The sequence below is a fragment of the Macrotis lagotis genome, chromosome 4, assembly GCF_037893015.1.
Source record: "Macrotis lagotis isolate mMagLag1 chromosome 4, bilby.v1.9.chrom.fasta, whole genome shotgun sequence".
In the NCBI taxonomy this organism is placed as follows: Eukaryota; Metazoa; Chordata; class Mammalia; order Peramelemorphia; family Peramelidae; genus Macrotis; species Macrotis lagotis.
In genome coordinates, this window is record NC_133661.1 from 216,037,729 (window position 1) to 216,057,753 (window position 20,025).

General features: G+C 33.4%; 1 long non-coding RNA gene across 1 annotated transcript; it reads right to left on the reverse strand.

The window, feature by feature from the left end:
- Positions 1 to 643: 643 nt before the first annotated feature.
- On the reverse strand, positions 644 to 5,308 carry LOC141520304 (uncharacterized). The gene is made up of 3 exons (XR_012477582.1): positions 5,208 to 5,308; positions 4,742 to 4,887; positions 644 to 1,970 (listed from the first exon to the last, which is right to left on the reverse strand). It is a non-coding gene; the product is annotated as an uncharacterized LOC141520304 (long non-coding RNA).
- Positions 5,309 to 20,025: the final 14,717 nt, after the last annotated feature.

A 20,025-nucleotide genomic window follows, 5' to 3' on the forward strand; every position in this document is an offset into this window, starting at 1 on the left:
ATTCTGATCCATATCTGGCCATTGGCCCAGATGGCTCTGGAGGAGAAAGTGAAGCTGGTGCTTTAGCACAGCATTCACCCTCACTCAAATCCAATTCTTGTGCATGTCTTGGCATCACCTCTGATGTCATGATCTTCTTTGAGAACAAAGGACAGTACACATTAACAACACTGTGAGATGATCAATCTTAATGGAAGCAGTTCCTCTCATCATTTCAGAGAGCTAGGACAACCATATTGAACCAGATATGGACAATGTTATCCCCATCTAAAGGGAGAAAAACTGAACAAAAGAAAACAAAAAACAAAAAGAAAAAAACAACCTTTCAGAATCTGATGAACACTATAAAAATTATCTCTTATCTATCTCTTTCCTTTAATCCTAATTTCTCATACTGAAAATGACTAATATATAAACATGCTTATCAAGAATATATATGTACAGTGCTAACTTGACTGTTCATTACTGAGGGGAGGGCGATGGGAAGGGAGAGGGTAGAAGGAAATTTTAACTTAAAAATATACATGTGCATATGGATAAAAATAAATACTTTTAAAAAAACAAAGAATAGACAACATATTTGGCATGTTTTATTTTATTTTACTATTATTCTCATATAAATCATCATTAATACCATGTTTCATGCTTTGATCATTCTTCATGTCACCTGAAATTTGATTCTTCTAAGATCATAGTGTTTCATTATTGATAGCTATTTATTATCAAGAAGGAATATTACTATTACATTGTGGAACTTTAGGGATAGAGAGCATTTTGGGGTAACAAGATATTTTGTAGTTTCTCAATTGCAATCCAGGTGCATTGTTTCATCACATTCATTTCTAAGATCATTATCCTTTTGTACTTCCTCTCCTTTACATTAAATCTGAAGGATATTCAATGACTTACCTCTCCATTCTCAACATCTCCGAGCAATCTTTTACTTTCTCTGCCAATTGTAAGCATCTTGGCCAATCCTTTTGGAGTGACTGAGTGCCTTGTGGAAACCACTCTGTAGGATTTCCAAGATGTACTGCATGCAGGAAGAACTTCACTTTTAACATTTCCCATAACAACTCAAAATCTTTTCTATTGAGTAAAAATTATGATTTCTCTTTTTTTTGATATTAGGCTTCTAATCAGAATTGTCATCTCCTGTTAGAGGTAACATTTCTACTATAGAATTACACAGATTAAGAAAAATTCTCAGAGCCAGAGAAAGCATCTAACAGAAAATAGTTGGTGCTTTAGATCCATCTAGAGTCATGATTAGGAACTATCCAAGGACATCCTCATGAAGTTTATGAAAATTTTTTCCTATCATTGCCCTCTTACTTCCTTCTTTTCTGAATTTGCCTCTTTAAAGCTTTTCACAACCTGTTTCTTCCTTGTTTTCCATTCTTCTTATATGTTACTCTCTTCCACATATTGAACAATTCAGTGATGCTGGGTTTCTTTCTATTACTCATATATGACTCTTCTGATTCCATGCCTTTTTTTGGTACTATATGTTGAAATGGTGAATTTACTTTTTGAGAAGAGGGTTAAACTTAACAATGGAGAGGGAGTCAGAAACCCACAGAAAATCAGACAAGCATGGGTTATGCCCATGCCTTAATAGTACTCCTTTCTCTCCTCTGCCTCCTGGCTTGCATGATTTCCTTCAAGCCTCAATTAAAATTTCATCTTTTGCAAGAAGTCTTTCCCAGTCTAAGTCTCCATCTCACCTTAGGACTTGCCCTCTGTGGCTACTTCTCACTTACATTGCATATAGTTTATGAATCTGTGGTTGTTTAAATTTTGCCCCTCCTATTAGAAGATGAGCTCCTCTAAGGTAGGGATTATGATTTTGCCTTTGTTATTGCTATTGCTCAGCACGTAGTAAACATTCAACAAATGGTTCCAAACATTTTCTTGTTTCAGTAATTTCTGTTTTTGAAGACTTTAGGGCTTTCTCACACTTTTCCCTCCTGTTAGAAAAGAAAACAACAATACATATTAATTCACACTATGTTTTGGACAATGACTCATCTAGAACAAATAGTACGAATGTGTGACTCTTGAAAAGCAGAACATTAGACATTATCTACAGGCTAGTTGTGGAGGGTGAGGAAAGAAGGTCTTTCAGATAATTAGTATACCATCAGCAATTTTGACCTTGCTTAAATATCTATAACAGGTGAAACTACACATGGCATCTATGAAGCTATTACTATCTGAGGAACTTTCTAAGGAAAGATTAGGAATAATAATAACATGTGATTTCTTACATTGCAGAATAATTTCTACAAGTAAGTCGTTTAGAACTATTAGTGATGTTTCTTCCTCCCACTGGTTACCAATTCCACTGGAAACAGTGGTTTGTTTGTTTGCTTGAAGTTTTAAAGAGATTGTGGTGTCACGGGATAAAAAAAAAAAAAAACAAGCTCTGTGTTTGTAATCACAAATCTTGGCTTTGAATTCCTTGACTGTTGTGAATATGGGAAAATGGGGATGAGGGAAAGGGGGAGATTAAGGATAGATGTGTGTTCATTTTGTGCAGAACTCATCACTTTGTGAAAACCTCAAACTTAAGGAGGTTTGAAAGGCTTAGATTTTAATTCTCAGGTTGCATAAAAGGTCCACAAGTTAATACAAGTTCACAAAAACTAATAGCAAAGACATTTAAGAAAGGGGAAAGAGGGAAGGGAAATGGAAAAATCAAGAAATATGACTGGGTTCTTAGACCCCACGTGGATCCAGTATGAAGGAGGGGATTGCCCAAACTTTTATGAGAAATTTAACCCATCTTTAGGGAGCTGTTACAGGGAAGGTGCCAAGGAGTGACCCATCTGGACATGGCTGGAGTCAGGCATCAACCTTGGAAGACCAAGAGCCAGGAAAGGGAGGAGAATCAGGTGGAAGGGACTGTGTTTGCTTTTTATTATTGCTGAATTTAATGCTATACCAATTTGGTGCTTTATGTTGAATTGGTGAATTTACATTTTAAATGAAGGTTAAAATGAACTATGGAGAGGGGAGTTAGAAACTCACAGAAAATTAGACAAACGCAGATATTAGTTCCTTAATATTATAGGAAAAGCTAGACAAATATTTCTCCTTTAGCATTTTTATGGTAGTAAATGTGCAACAACCAGTTCTTTAGGGAGGATAAGTTAGCATGGTATATTTTTAAGTTTAATATAAAACATTAACATTTTCTTCCTTAGTTTCTTAACTCTAGAAAATTGACAAAACATATTTAAGTCTTTATTTGGATAGTTTCCAATTTCCAAAGTATGAATGCTTCCACTGTAAACTTGACAATTGACTCTCCTGAGCTATTGCAAATACCTCCATAAGAGACGACTTTGAATAAATCAGTTTCCTTTTCAATACCTCAGTTTCCTCATCTTTAAAATCAGGGAGTTAGATTAGGAAATGTATAAGTCCTTTCTTAATGTAAAGGGATTGGTACATACCCAGGTCACCTAAATAGGAGAGTTATATGTCAAGCCTTACTGCAGCTAACAGGATTAGATTCCTCTCCTGAACAGACCTCAGTGGCTAAAATGACAATTCAGTTTGGGTTGCTAAGACCTTGGAGAATTTATCATCATTTCCTTGTTCACATACTCTGTTTTAACTCTATTAATTGTTCATCTCTTTTCTCAGATATCCAGTTAAACTTAAGGAACTGATAAGCATGAGTGTTGATTGAGTTTGAATGAACCCTAACTATATAAAGAGGGGCTCATTTTTCTATATATCTGAAAAGAGTGTGTGTGTATATATATGTAGAGGGAGTGTAATTTAGGGAAAACAATTCAATGCTCTAAAATCATGTATTATGTAGCTATAATTAGGGAGATCAAATCATAGTTTCAAGATATAGAGATATATTGTTATTACCAGAAATGAACTGGGGATTGGAGGATTGACTTAATTTTATATTTGCAGTTCTAAAACAACCCAACATGTTACCTTTAAAAAAAAATCTCAAAAGAGAGAAGGAATGCATCTCTGAAGTCAATGAATTTCTTGTGAGTTCCTCTGGTGAATTGTTTGGAATTCCTGTCTATAGAGCCATTAACAAATATAAGAATTGCCTAAGTTTCTTTGGTCTATAAAGCCAAAGTGAATTATTCATTAGCACTTAAGAGCTATAACTAAAGGCTGTTAAACCTAACCAGATTGTTTTTTGAGGGGAAGGGCTTTAATTCATTTCCAAACAAATTGGCTTAACACCAATCAAGGTGCTATTTCCCTTCTACGGACATAACCCAGAATTCTGAAGCTAAATTTGCCTTATTTGTGTATTTAGAATTATTGCAGATGCTTAAAATGATAGCAACAAGTACCTTTTAAATATCTGGCAACAAACAATTCATAGCAAGTTGTATTTGGAAGAGTTATATGCTTGTCAAAGAATTTTAATTTTTCCCCCCACTTAACATTTTTCTATTGCTCCATCTTTCATTAGAAGTATTCTTTGTATGATATTGAAATGAACTAACTACGGAGAAAAATGGATGATGAAATGGAACCATCCAATATATCTGAAGTGTAGCTTTCCCACAGGTCCTGCTATCTTGTTCTGTGTATATCTATCTACATGGTTGTTTCCAAACCTTTTTTCTGACCTCCACCCCTAAAATGTGCTAATATTGCCAACTTCAAAAAAACAATGCCAGTTAGAATAATAAAAGATAAAAGATCCCATGGTGGTGGAAATTCTGTCTTCCCCCTCCCCCTGTTTTACCTTTTAGAGCAGCTTCTTTCTAGATTAGTGCAGTGCTTGAATCTGGAAATTAACTGAATCAACCAGATGCCAGGGACAAACCTTCAATTGTCGAGTTGGAATTCAGGTGTCAAATGACCTGAAATTGAAGATCTTCTCCCTATCTCCTGCAGCAAGGAAAGAGATGTTTATATGTACACATATGCCCCTCCCTCTGCTGTTTGTCATTTAAGTCCCAACTGTGCTGTAGCCTTTAACTGTGTAAGACAGCAAGACAGCACATTTTGTAGATTAAACCAATAAACTCACAAACATAAAAGAAACAAATCTCATAATTGTGGATTTCAATTAAAGAAAGGAGAATCAAAGCAAACATTGGGCTTGAAATTACGCAGCTGTTATCTATACAAAATGAGGGGGAGAGGAGAAGTCTGCAGTTCCCCGTAATTTTGAAACAGGGGGGAAAAAAAACCCAACTAAAACTCACATAGTAAAGCCTGCAGTAGGACAAATTGTCTATGCTTCTCACGTCCCAATCAGTAATACAGAAATATTGAGTAATAAATTCCCTGCCTCTCTTGATCTGAAAAGCTCCCACCATCTGTGAAAGACAATTTGTAACAGCCTCAATATTAAGATTCAGTAAACAGACAATCACTTGCTTTGTGCCGAGGAGTGGCTACATTTGGAGAAAAGCATAAAGCAAAACAATTAGCAGCACCAAGACCCCTCTATTACAAAATTATCGAGCCGCCAAAACAACTCGTTTCAATCACAGAGTTCTCCCTTGGACTGGAGAGTGATGTTGTATATTGCTTGCAATTCAGCTACCTCTGTGGACTGACTGTATGTAGGCCTCATCCTAATGCACTGAATTATTATTGATGGTTGAGGCAGTTCTGCTCTGTTGGTGAACCAATAATGTCAAGGCAGTACCTGCAAGATTAATTATAGGAGAGAATGGGCTGAGGTTCCCAGGGACTGAGACATTAATAGAGACCGAGCATTAGTTTCAGGGGATTCAACAGACAGCTGAACAAATGCCTCAGACAATGTTATACATGTTAAATCCTGGCAGCTCCATTTGAGCAGCCCATAAAGTTTAGAACCATTGTTTTTAACTGTGAGGTACGAAACATGAATCAAAAACTCAAGAATGAAAAACACAAACTGAGTCCATAGTTCCAAAGCCAACCCGATCTATACAAATGGCACAAGCAGATTACCCTCCCATTCAACAGAGAGAAAATGAGCAGTCTATTTACCATTCAATTTGGCCTTGGCAGAAGGTGGTATGGTCTTAATCTGTTTTATTTTCCCGAATCTTAAGACTGATGGCAGTTTCAGCATTTTCTCCCTGGCATCCATTTCTGACCTATACAAACAGATTTTCATGTTGAAAACGAAAGACCCAAAACAAGGCAAAAGATTCTGGTCCACTTGAAAAGCAAAATAGTAACATTTCATATCAGTGAGTTTCAATTTGAAATTTTGACTCCACTTTTCCTAAATAAAAATTAATGATGATTTCTTTAAAGAATACATAGTAGAAAGTTAACAAAAGAGAGAACTTTAAGAACACTTCTGGCTACTGAAAATCCCTATCAATGCAACACCACTAGAGAAAACTGCAGCCATGGCAACACTTAAGACAGTTGCTAGAGGCTTGAAAACCCTGCTGCTGAATTTAAGTCATTTCAGATTTGAGTTCTCTTATCTTTTAATACAGTTTAATTATCCATCTAGATCTTATTTTAGACCAAGTGATATTCTGTATGTTCCCTACCCATTCAACTCTTCTCACTAATCTCTTCCCCCTTCCCCCATACAATTCCAAGTGGATACAATCAAGGAGAGAAGGAGAAAGAAATCTATGATAGATTTGATCCGTTGTGTAAAATCATCACGACTGCAGACAGCGATAGCTAAGAATGAGTTATCAGGTATTTCCTAAGGAATAAAGACAAATCTCATCCTCATTCCTAAAAAGATAGCATTGAACCTTTTGCTAGGGAAAGAACTCTGTTCAAAGTTACTGAAAAGATCACAGCCATATACAAATCATCTCCCATTCTGGTTTGTTTGTAGTGGGTTTCAGCAGAAAGACAAAAAGAACTGACAAACCAAACTCCCTCTGCAAGGTTAGGTAGGTTAGGATTTTTGTTTGTTTCCATTGTCTGTGACTGTTGGTTTTGAGGAAAGCATATGAGAGGTAAGTGGGGCATTCAAAGGCATAGTTCCTGACATTGGCTAGAGAAAAGAAGAATAAAAGTTTGTGTTTTTTTCACATTGCAACCTCCCCCACTTTAATCTAAGGTTGATAATATGGACAAAGAAGAGGCTTAAATGTTGGTTGGTGAGATGATACTGATACAACACATTAATTAGACAGAAAGTATATAGACCAGTAAAAAGGCAGTAAGGTTAGAGATGACTGGTGGTATTTTTCTCTATGTTTTTCCTATTAAAAGAGAATTAAAAGTAATTATCAGAGGTTCTCAATTCCTTATTCCATTAAGTTCTTCATATGATTTAAACCTTAATCATTTCAGTGTATCTTGAAGTCCACTCTTCTGCCACAGATTTCCTGACTTTTTATGAAAAAGAAAAGAAAACAAACAAAAACCTGAAAGCATATTTTAATTAATTTCTTAGCACACATTAGGCCTTTCTTTTGTATATGTTGTGAATTCATGATTTATTTTTGTTTTTGAGAGATTCCTCTAAAAAAGTCTGGTTTATACAAATTATGTTAAGATTTTTGTGTATTTAATTATGATTATGCAGACTTGATTTGTCCTTACTTTTTGCTATCCATAGTCTATCATCATCATCCATCATCATCATCATCATCACCATCATCATCATCATCATCATCATCATTATCATCCCAATTATTCAGATAAAATAAAGTGCATATGATTATAAATTATTTTGCAATAGTTACCTGAGTTGATTTAGAGAATCAATATTCAGATGTAGAAGTGTTGATTTAGAGGACACTTGTAGTGGAAACCTATTGCTTTCAATAAACAATAGCCATACCCTGATTAACCACAGTAATTGAGGTCAGAGAAAGCATAGAAAATTGGAATTCTTAGATAGTCATCAAAGCATTTGAAACTAAAACCCAATACTTCCTCCCTCCAACTATTTTCCTAGCAGCTATTAGGAAAACTCAGATTTAAATTTCATTTCTTGTTCTTTCCCACTTGGTAGTCCTTCAATTCTCTTTTCCCTAGGGCTTCTTTTAGAACTTATGACACACTGAATTATTTGTAATTTTAAAATGTGTTGAAGGTCTATGTAATAAGTATAGTTGCCTATTGTTAAATATCTACTATATCTGTTTTATTAGTTTCTTTACATTTAAAAGCATGTCAAGTTTCTCAATGAAAGCAAAGAAAATATCATCTTAGTATAGAGCTATGGAAACTTGAAATTTTTTTAATTGATTGGAGAATCCTTTAAGGAACATATTTTAATGAAAGAAAAGGATTCATGAGAAAGGTAGATGGAATCTAATGAGAAAGAGAAATAGAAGAAGAAAGAATAAGACTCTCAAAATAATTAGTCACCTAAACAATCATTTCCATTTGAGAAGAAAAATAACACAGGGTTGGACAAAGATTACACAGACCACAGGGAAAGGGAATCTTGCCTTGCTTTTCTCTCTCTTTTCTATTCTCACTTGGAATAAGGAAAGATGAAGGGATAGTGGCTGGCAGGGAGACACCACATGTCAGGTGTTTTCTCTCTGGGCCCTGCCAAGGCTAACAGAAGGCAGTCCCGATAAGGGCCTTAGCTAAGATGTTAGGGTAAGCATCTAATTAAAGATTTGATTCCTAGAGGGAGCAAGTTGTGGCAAACATAGGCTTTCCAGCAGAGATGCCACTAGCCCCAAAGTATTAAGCCTTTAACAACTAAAAAAGCTTGAGACTCTCTACCCCTAAAGCTGCTAGCAAGAGTTATTTGGAAAACCAAAGTGAGGGCGGGGGGAAAACACCAATAACCAAAAAACCCCTTATATTTCCCTGAAGGAAAAAAAATTGGATGAAATTATAGCAATTTTAATTATAACAGCTACATGCTTGGAACCATGATCTCTTCAGTATGTGTAGTCATTTCAGTGGTAAGATCTCAGTCCATTCGTCCTGTCTCACATTTGTACATATTCCCTCAGGATTCCCTTCAAAAGAGCCATCTAACATTTAGGGAGTTTTTTTTAACCTTTTTTTTTTTTGGTTAAAGACTCCTTTTGGTAGCTGGAAGCTTATTATATGTTGCCTATTGTTGCCATTGTGAGTGGAATGGAGATATCCTAGAAGGGACCGACCCAACCTTTAAAATATTGTTCTTATTTGCATAAGATAAAATGCATATGATTGCAAATTATTCTGCAATAATTACCAAAATTAAGAGGGAAAATTTAACTCAGAACCTGAGTTGATTTAGAAAATCAATATTCATATTTAGAAGTGTTGATTTAGACATTGCATTGAACCAACATGGATAGTACCACAAAGTCCTTCTCTGTTGCTTCATCTTATCATGAAGGCGACAAGAGTTTCTTCAAGGCCTTGTCAGTATTTCATAAGCTGAGACAGGTACTTCCATTCCAGAAAGATTTTGAATGTAATTTTTCCTTCCAATTGACTATATCTGCTTTCTGAAGACCAGCCTGGCTAAATAGCTTCTTATCAGTAGACTAACCTCTAAGTGATAAATTTTGTGGCCTTGACAATTCAGCAAAGAATAGCACAGATAAATTGTTTCAAACAATTGGTTTAGAAAAAGTGAAACCCAAAGCTGAGAATTCATATGATCTCATCTTTCTTTCAATGACTATGTCATAACATATTCTTTCTATGGATTAACATATATGCTGATATTTAATTCAATTGATTTCTATTTATTAAACTCCTATAATGATAATAATATTGTGCCAAGGAAGATACAATATTTACAGGAGACATAATGAAGTAGAGTGCATAGAGTACTGGACTTGGAGTCATATCTACCTCAGTTGTTAATTATATAATTGCATAATCACTTAACTGATCTTCTCAGATTATTCATCTATAAAACTAATGAGTTGAACAGAATGCCCTCTGAGTTTCCTTCCAGTTTGAATTCTATGAACTTATGATCCTATCTATATGAACCTTCTAGTCTAGCAGGGAAGTAATAAAGAATGTGTTTTCTTCAGAAGTAAATAAGCACAATTGTGTAAAAAGTTTTTTTGGTTTGTTTGCTTGCTTGTTTTTCCTGAAAACCTCAGCAATTGAAGATTGTTACAAACTTTCCTACTGAGGTCTTTACTGCATGATAGTGTCATCTAGGAGTAACTAGCTCAAATAGTAGGCACAAGAGCTGAGGATCCTCTAAATAGAAGATAAAATTATGCATATTGTGATAAACATAATATTTTAAATATGTATTTAAATATGTAGAAATATATTATCCTTAAACCATATTTTGAGCATTATTAAAATTATTACTTTGAATGAAAATTTTTGGTAATTTAGATTCAAACACAATTTTTATTCTATCTTTCACATAGAATTACTTTTGTTGCTATTTTTAAATCAAAGGGTATATTTTTATTTGTGATCACTAACTATACATGGATCTCCATAGTGCGACTGCTAGATGGAGTTTTTGATTTATTTGAACTAGCGTAATATAAAATGTGCATTTTAAATACATGCTCAGAAATAGCAGAAAAATAAGTAATGAAGATCCCAAGACCTTGGAAAATTAGATGAAATTCTCAAATAAAGAAATAAGTTATTCTGTTCAGTAAGCATTGATCTTCCCAAGTCACAATGAAAAAGTAAAGAAAATGCTCCAAGGGGGAGATTTTGACTGATCATTATAATCATTAATAGCCAGAGATGTGCTGATAAAAGTCCAACTAATTAACTCTTCAGGAAAAATGATTGCATCTCATACTTTTGAGTTTAATATTTTTCATTACTTTGTTTAGTTCAGAAACAAGTAATAAAAACAGTAAGTGAAAACCTGATCTGTAGTGTTTGTTAATTTGGGGGTTTTAAACATTTACATTTAATTTTTTTTCTGGTATACCCAGGGTCATAGAACTAGTAAAGATCAGCTGTCTGAGATAAAATTCCAAATCACATCCTCTGGACTCCAGGGTCAATGCTCTGCACCACCTACACTTAAAAATTTAACATTTTTTTTTTGTTTGAGTTGACTATAATACATCTCTGCCAAAAGTGCTTATATGCTGAGATTTTTAAAAATAGAAGAGACCTTTTGTGGATTCAATCATGTGATTCCTGTCAACCCTGTTTTCCATGAAGGGCAGCTAGATGACACAGTGGATAGAGCATTGGGTTTGGAGTCAGGAGGGGAGGAGTTAGAATCTCACTTCAGATACTTGACACTTACTAGCTGTGTGACCTTGGACAAGTCACTTAAGCCTGCTTACCTCACATCCGGTGCCATCTCCAGCCATCTTGATTCATATCTAACCACTGGACCCAGTGAGGTTGGTGACTTAGCACAGCAACTCACTCAAATCCAATTTGTGCTTGTCATGGCATGACTTCCCTGACTAGTCTTCTTCGAGAATGAAGGACAGACTTTATGTTTTCCATGAATGCTATGTGATGAGCACAGGGAAAAAAAAATATGACTTACAGAGTTGATTGCTGGGAAGTAGAGTTGTTTGTCAGTCTGGGCTTTAAAAAGTCTAAAATTCTGCCACTAAAAATGTTTTAATTGCCATTATGGGTGAGATAATGATAGAATAACTGTTGTGTTGGGTTTTAGGAGACAGATTTCAGTTCCACCTCTACAAAAAAATGTAATTTTGTAACTTTGGGCAAATCACTTAATTTCTTTGTGCCTGTTTGTTCATCTGTAAAATGAGGAATTGAACTAAATTATCTCTCTAAGGACTTTCTCAGCTCTAAATGCCTATGTGAATCTCTAATAAGCAAAGTTATCTCTCTCTCTCTCTCTCTCTCTCTCTCTCTCTCTCTCTATATATATATATATATATATATATATATATATATATATATGATTTTGATTTGCTTGGTACATTAACTTCATTAATAAATGCCTCTTTAAAAATAGTCCTGTCAATTTTATATATTTAATTTTTGTTGCCAATTTTTTGACTCTTTAGATCAATTTAAATGTTCAAACACTCATGTGGAGTCTAATATATAATTTGATATGGCAATCTAAATATGAAGAAACATTACCCAATTAGAACTTGATTATTAGGTTTCATTTTTAAAATGTAAAATTTCTAAGTTAATAGCTATAACTATAATTACTATTTGTTTAATAATTAATAAGCTAGAAATATTGAATAAGATTCAAAATGAAATTTATAAGGTTTAAGTCAACATAAGGAATAGTAATATGATTATGGATTAGGGGTATTAAAAGAAAGGTCAAATTATAAAATAGCTATTGAGGAACTAATTTTCAGACCCTAAAGAGCTGATCACATCTCTTACTCATTTACCAACATTCAGGAGCAAATGTTCTCTAAATGATTGTCAATATAGTAAAAGTTCATAGTATATCACTCTAAATATTCAAAACAAAGTTCTATGTGAATCATATATTGTTCTCCATTTTTCTTGATGAAATAACAAACAAAATGAAATTCCAGGGTGATTGTTAAGGAATTCCACTTTCTCTGATTTTCTCTTTGGCCTATGATAAGTCTTTATGTCATAGTATTGCCATGTCTATCTTGTTTATGTGACAATGAATCTTTAGAACCATTGATTTGCCAAGTGTTCTTTATTTTTACTTTAAAAGATCAGCAAATTTAATTTCTATTTTTCTTACTTTTCCACTGAAAAAAAAGAAAGAAAACAAATTTTTTAACAAATATGCATAAAAAGCAACCCAAAAGTCCATGTCTCAATTTACATATTAAGTTTATTACCTCTCTATTAGAAAGTCATTAATATCAATTCATCACCAGTCTTCTGCAATGATGGATAATGAAATTTCTTAAATCTTTTAAAGATATTCATGTTATTAAATGAATTGTTCTTATTCTGGTAACTTTCTTGTCAGCACTGATGCAGATTATAATCAGAAACTTTATCATTCTCCATTTTGACATATCTTCCTTCCTTTGATCTTACTTTAATGCTATGGGGAACACTTGATTACACATAGATGAGTTTATAGAAAATCTGAATTTTTGATTTGAACAGCCTGACCTTGGTATGTCTAGAGTGATGTTAATTTCTAATGGTGCTTATAAAGATAGAAGGGAAGTGTTTTGTTTAGTTATTTCAATTCTGACTCTTTGAGACTTCATGGAAAGTTTTCTTGACAAAGATACTGGAGTATTTTACCAATTCCTTCTTCAGCTCATTTTACAAATTAGGAAATGCAGGCATACAACATTAAGTGACTAGCACAGTCTCACATAGCTAGTAAGTATCTAAGGTCGGATTTGAACTCAAGAAGATAAGACATTTATTTCAGATTTGAAAGTCTAGCCACTATATCACTTAACTGCCTAGCACTCCAGTACCCTCATGATATTCTCTCTTTATATATATAAAATGCTTTACAGCTCCTTCTTTTTTCCTTTTACCATAGTCAAAATAGACAGTTTCCTTAAACAATCTTGCCGCTTGATTTACTGGCTTATTAAGCTCTGACAAATTATTGTATAATGAAATGTTAATGACTGACAATGGCTTAATATTTTGGACAAATTTTCAAATAGGATTGCTGGAGATTTCATGCCTTAACTAACCCCATAAGATAGCATTTGAACATATATTACACGAGTCTGGTCCAGGTCATAAGAGATAGGGGAAATTAAATAAGCATTGAAATAATTAAACTATGCTCACAAGACAAGAAACAAAAACAAAGTAAAACAAAGAATAGATTGACAGCAACTTAATAAGACCTTACTAAACAAAATATTTGTAGTCCACAGGCTTATGGGCTGAAATCATTCAGTTTGGGGTCATTTACTTATAAATCTATTTATTTATTTTTATTAAGTACAAATCTTGTACAGAAAAATCTAAGACACCTTAAGTTCTGGTTCCAGTTTTGTAACCATCTGTTTGTCATTGCACAAATCACTAAATATCTTTCAGATTCAGTTTTCTTCTGTGTACATTTCTGTAGAAAGGCAAGGCTATACATGCTTTGATCCGAGAGACAGATTTGGTATCATAAAAATTTGGATTCTGTGTTCTTCAGATTTTCTTGTACTCTATCTCTTTCTATCTAGGATGTGCATCTATTTTGATTTTATTTTGGTAAATATTATAAGATGGTCTATGCCCATCTTCTGCCAGAATGCTTTTCAGTTTCTCAATTAGGTTTTCCATATAATGAATTATCTCCCAAATCTTAGATCTTTATATATCTCAAATATAACATTACTATATTTATTTGCTGTAATAAATTATATGACTACTCTTACCCACTTATCTACCTTTCTATTTCTTAGCCAATATCAGATAGTTTTAATAATTATAGAATTATGGAAATGTATGTTTTATTTCTTAAGTTCAGATTTAAATGAAAAAAAAGTTGGGCTAAAAATCTAAATTTAATACATATTCTTTCTGAAGTCACTTCCATTTCTAATAGTTAACACCTAAAGAATTTATTATACAGAGACAAAAAAATAAAACCATGAAATCTTAAAATTTGACAACCGTCAAATAATAAATAGTTAGCAATTGAAAAAGCAACAACAGAACCCAATATTAATTAATGGGCTCCTAACTATTTCTTTATTGGAGACAAATTAAAAGAGCTTCTGTTTTAAAGAATGATCTTAAAACTAATGAAGAATATTTGTGAATCACTATGTCATAGTGAAAGCTAACTATGACTCAAGATACTGCAGGTTCAAGTTCTTTCTTGCACAAACTGGCTATATGACCCTGTACACATTACCAAACCATTCTATGCCTTAGACAATTTATGAATGAGCTGTTATTCTGACAGCAGTCAGTTTCCCTCTCAAAGAATTCCCTACTTACATAGAATCAGGTCCATGTCAAGACAAGCAAACCAAAATGCCAAGCTGTTCAACTCCCCTCTAACCCTCCAGCTATGATTTGAATCTTCATTTCTGAAGTTTGTGTCTGTAATAGTTAATAACTTAAAATGTTTGCATGATTTCTCCTTCTTTGAGGGATATTATAGAATTTTGTGCCTCCTCATCTGTCATTACATGGCAGAAACATGGCAAAACGTGATGTTCACGCTCTGTTACATCTCACTGATTTCTGCTTCTGAAAGATTTTTGGGTTGTTACTAAAAATCTTTTTCCCCAAAAACTGACTTGTCCTTGATTAAGCACTTGGGTTGCTGCAGGAACATCATGCCAAATTTTAACTGTTGAGCTTGAAAGTGTTTCATTTTATTCAAAATGGCATATTTTATAGCTTTCTATTTTATCCTTTTATGATCCTTTTAAAGCCGAACTTAATGCTCTGTCAGAGTTTAAGGGTGATTGGCTGCTCGCAATAGAAGCACCAAGATGAACAACTCAGAAGGGAAAATGAACCTAACAGGTCCAATCTTATTTAAGTTCACCAAGACTTATGCAACCGGAACTCATGCATTCAAGGACAGAGAGAAGAAACTTAGTATTTAGAAAAGGCTGACAGTTTCTTGTCACTTTTATTTCTTCCCTAATTTCTGAGTGTTTGACTAAATAAATAGTGCCTTGGTATGTATTTAATGTGTGGTCTGATAACTGAATAATTTAAAGAACAATTAGGTGAAAATGTTACAAATTAATTGTTATGTATTGCAACTTATTTTTTTTTGTTTTTGGAGGACTGAACCTTTAAACTAGACAGATATATATTTTCTCAGATGAGTCTATTTTAAAGAATATAGGAACAAATTTGTCATAATATTTCTACTTGTTGCCAGAGGCACAAAAGTTTCTATTAATTTTTATAATTCTATAAAAATTCTATAATTTCCTATTATCCCTCAAAGAAGGAGAAATCATGCAAACATTTTAAGTTATTAACTATTACAGACACTATCTTCAGAAGGAGGAATCTTACATTAACTGAGCATTGCTATGGTTTTACTACAAAAAGCTAATTGTTTAAATAAATTTCAAATTATGAACTTATTATCTTGAATTGATGAATAAACTGATCACATCCAAAATATCACATAGATGTTAAATATGACTAAATCTTGATTATATGTAGTGATGAGGGGTAAGTAAAAACCACAGAAATCACACATTTAGTGTGACAGGAAGAAAGATTATCTGATTTGAAAGTATTAAAGAAGTAATAATAATATTTTTTATTTTCTAAGCTACATGAATACCTAAAACATTAGAAAAATATGAAAGTACACATACTCTCATATATTTGCAATGATATCAACACATGTACACACATAAATATTTATATAGATTTCCATTTGCATGAAACATAAGATGTATTTTTTAGTTATAACCATTACTGAAAAACATATTGCATTTCTATTGAAAACCAAATAATTTATTAAGTTGAACATTATCCTTTTTTATTATTTGTTGAGACTTGACTGTTAAATACTCTTGTTTTTTTCTCTTGTTATTTTATGCATTGCTGTTTACAGAGAACCTAAGTTCTTACCTTAATTATATCAAGAATTTATATTTTTACCCATGTGAGGTAGAGTAGATTAGTGAATCATTTAGTTCAGGTACATCAAATTTAGTGTTTGGCCCTCAAAATTGCTAGATGCTTCCTAAACTGGATTAAAAGTAAGTGGGGGGGGGGCGGCTAGGTGGGGCAGTGGATAGAGCACAGGCTCTGGAGTCAGGAGTTGAAATCAGGCCTCAGACAGTTAATAATTGCCTAGCTGTGTGACCTTAGGCAAGTCACTTAATCCCATTGCCCTGTCCACCCCCCCCCCAAAAGTAATTGGGAAATATTTAACAAAAATAAATAAAAAATAAAATAAGACAAGGATAATGTTTACTTGCTGCAGTTTTCTATTTTAGTTTGACAAATACCTGCTTTGGAATCCCTTTTCAGATGTTTCCTAGCTGTGTGTCTCTGGACAAGCCATTCAGTTTCTCTAAGAAGCAAATACCTTTCCTGCAAATAGAGCATGATAATAGCAAGTGTTACAAAAATTTAATTTTAAAATAATAGTGTGTTCAATTCTTTCAGTCGTGTCTGACCTTTCATGACCCCATTGGGGTTTCTTGGCAAAGATGTGGTTTGCCATTTACTTCTCTATTTCATTTTACAGATGTTGACCTGAGGCAAACAGAACTAAATATCTTTTCCAGGATCATAAAACTAATAAATGACTGAGGTTAGATTTGAACCCAGTGAAATTAGTCTTCCTGACTCCAGGCCTAGCACTGCACCACCTAATTGTATTATTGTTGCTGTCGTTGTTGTTATTGTAGTTATTGTTATTATTATTCCCTCCATCCAAGGAGATGGTTGCCTATCATTTGGCAAATGATCTCTGACAGTTGCTATAATGGATATTTGTCACACTATAATTAAACTGCTAATAACCCTTTCTGACTTTATGCTGTTAATGACAATCAACTCATACTGAAATCTTTTCAATTTGTTATGATTTGCCAAAAATTAATTTCCATTAGCAGTGCTTTTGAGAATTCTAGACTTATCTTCAGAACTAGCAGAAAAGAAAACTAGTTAGAACAGATAAAGAAACAAAACAGGAAATGAAAATTTATAAGAGAATGCAATCTATTGATTTCTGATGAATTCTTTTTTTTTTAGGTTTTTTTTTTTTTGCAAGGCAAATGGGGTTAAGTGGCTTGCCCAAAGCCACACAGCTAGGTAATTATTAAGTGTCTGAGACCGGATTTGAACCCAGGTACTCCTGACTCCAAGGCCGGTGCTTTATCCACTATGACACCTAGCCGTGTCCCTGATGAATTCTAATCATTATAGATACTTAGGTATGAGAGTGGACTCAGATAGACCTATGATCTTCAGTGTATGAGGGAGGAACTCAATGGTAAAACTAAGAGATTAAGTGATTTGTCCTAGTCACAGAACTTACTTGAGTCATAGGAGATCTTTAATTCATGTTTTCTTAAATCTAGAGTCAGAGTTCTAAACAATAACCCATACTGCTTAAAAAAACAAACAAAAATATCTAAATAACCATAGGGTATATGTGTGTGTGTATGTGTGTATGTGTGTGTGTGTGTGCGCATGTGTATACATTTATATATATACATATAAATGTGTATATGTGCATATAAAATATTAAATAGAATAATATTAAAAAGGAAGTTGGAGAAGAAATAATGGGGGCATTAAATAATCCTATCTATATATACAAAATACTGGAATTTAAAACCAAGTAGACAAAAATATGAAAAAATATTTATCATGTATTTGGAAGATAAACTGAATTTCATTTCCTACCTATGTGACCTTCAGAAAATGGTTTTTATCTTTTTAAGCACCAGTTTCCTTACTTGTAAAATCTCAAGGTTAGAAAAAAATGGTCTCTAAAATCATTTCCATCTGTAAAACTATGGTCTTGTAAAATGATTTAATGTACAATTATTTTTGGTGATTTGAGAATAATAAAATAAATATATGAATAGAATTATTAGTTCAAAGGATAATGATCTGGGGATGTTTTTCCATAAATATATACTTAATATTCACATATATCTGATGAGTGATGAATGATGGCTTAAGGGAAGAAATACCTATTTTTAATTGTCTATTGTGAGAGGACTAAGGAAATACTGAGAGACCCATAGGCATAAACTCTAGTAATTTTAACTTTGTATTTGACAGAATCAGAATTTAGTTTAATATTATTTGATGTTTGAGGACATTTTTGTACTCTTTTAAAAAATCGTTTGCTTAAAAAGTGAATATAATGCACATGCTCTGCTTCTTCAAAAGGAAGGAAAACAACTCAGGAGCTCAGCCTTTTTTGCAGAAGAAATATCAAGCTTTGAAAACAATTAAGTAGATTAAAGCATCTTCTTGGGAGATGTGTTTATTGAGTGCTCTGGGAGTTAAATATAAAATTTCCATTAAAATGACTGAGAAATTGTGCGTGAAGCTTCCTGCTTGCCTTGATGAACATGCTGCTCTTCCTTTTGAATTTGAATAAAGGGAGTAATTCCATAGTTTAAGGAGTAGCTGGCAATCTTGGAAACACAGACATTTCTCTCATTTTAAAAGACAAAGTCAGTCTGAGGGTTTCTGAGGTGCTAGGTGAATAACAGGTGTAACTGTTTCACATTTTACACTTAAATGCTTACACTGCTCCACGACAAAAATGCATTCAATTCCCTTGATGGAATTTGGGCCAGAGTGATTTTTAAAAATGAAAGATTTTATTTGTTTGTTTCATCACTAAATTTACAAAGGTATCATAATGCACTTATCTCAACTTCTTAGTAGAAGACTTCTTATGTCTTTAACATAAAGTTGATGACTGGCAAATGTATTATCAATAGTTAGCATTAAAAGAATTAAACCAGGAAGATTACTTTTAATCTTTATTATCTTTAACTGTTTCTGTGGAATAGGATATTTCTTACATGCTAAACAAGCATGAGATATCATGCTGTACTAATATGGAGAAAATAGATAAAACCTGTGTGCTAAGGATTTGGAAAAAAAATATCTTTTCCACAGATAAAAGTAACTTTAGAGGTCAAAAAAAGGAGCTACAGGGTGGTACAAATAGACAGACAAATTTTATTTTATTCAAAATAGAATAAACCCCCTGACTCTATCTTGAAGTCAGCCTGAACCATCTTGGACACCTCCTGCTTCACCTTCATATTTTGATGAGATTGACTGGGGACTTTATTACCTGCTGCCTCACCAATATAGGTCAATGAGATTAATTATAGGGAAAAATCTCCTCTGGAACAGAATTGATCTTTGAAAAATCGTGCATCAACAAGTGTTGAGAAGTTACCACTCAAAGTCTAAGGCATTTTCTCCCCAAATCACCAGATATCAGAAAATAAGAAGTGATTGAACAACAACATCTCCCTTTGTTGGAGTTTGCTTGTCATCCTGGCTACTACTCATCAAATGATGCTAATTTTTTTTATCTTCTTGCCTCTTGATTCATTGACCTTCAAACCAAGGATTGGACTTACTTTCCAGAAGGATCTTAGTACCTCTGGTTGAGCAATTCCCCTAAACTAGAAAGAGTTCGGTATATGGAATTAATCAATTTTTTTTTTTATTTTTGGCTTACTGCTTGTGTGATTTTTCATGTCATTTAAGCTTTTAGCTTCAGTTTCTTTCTCTTTA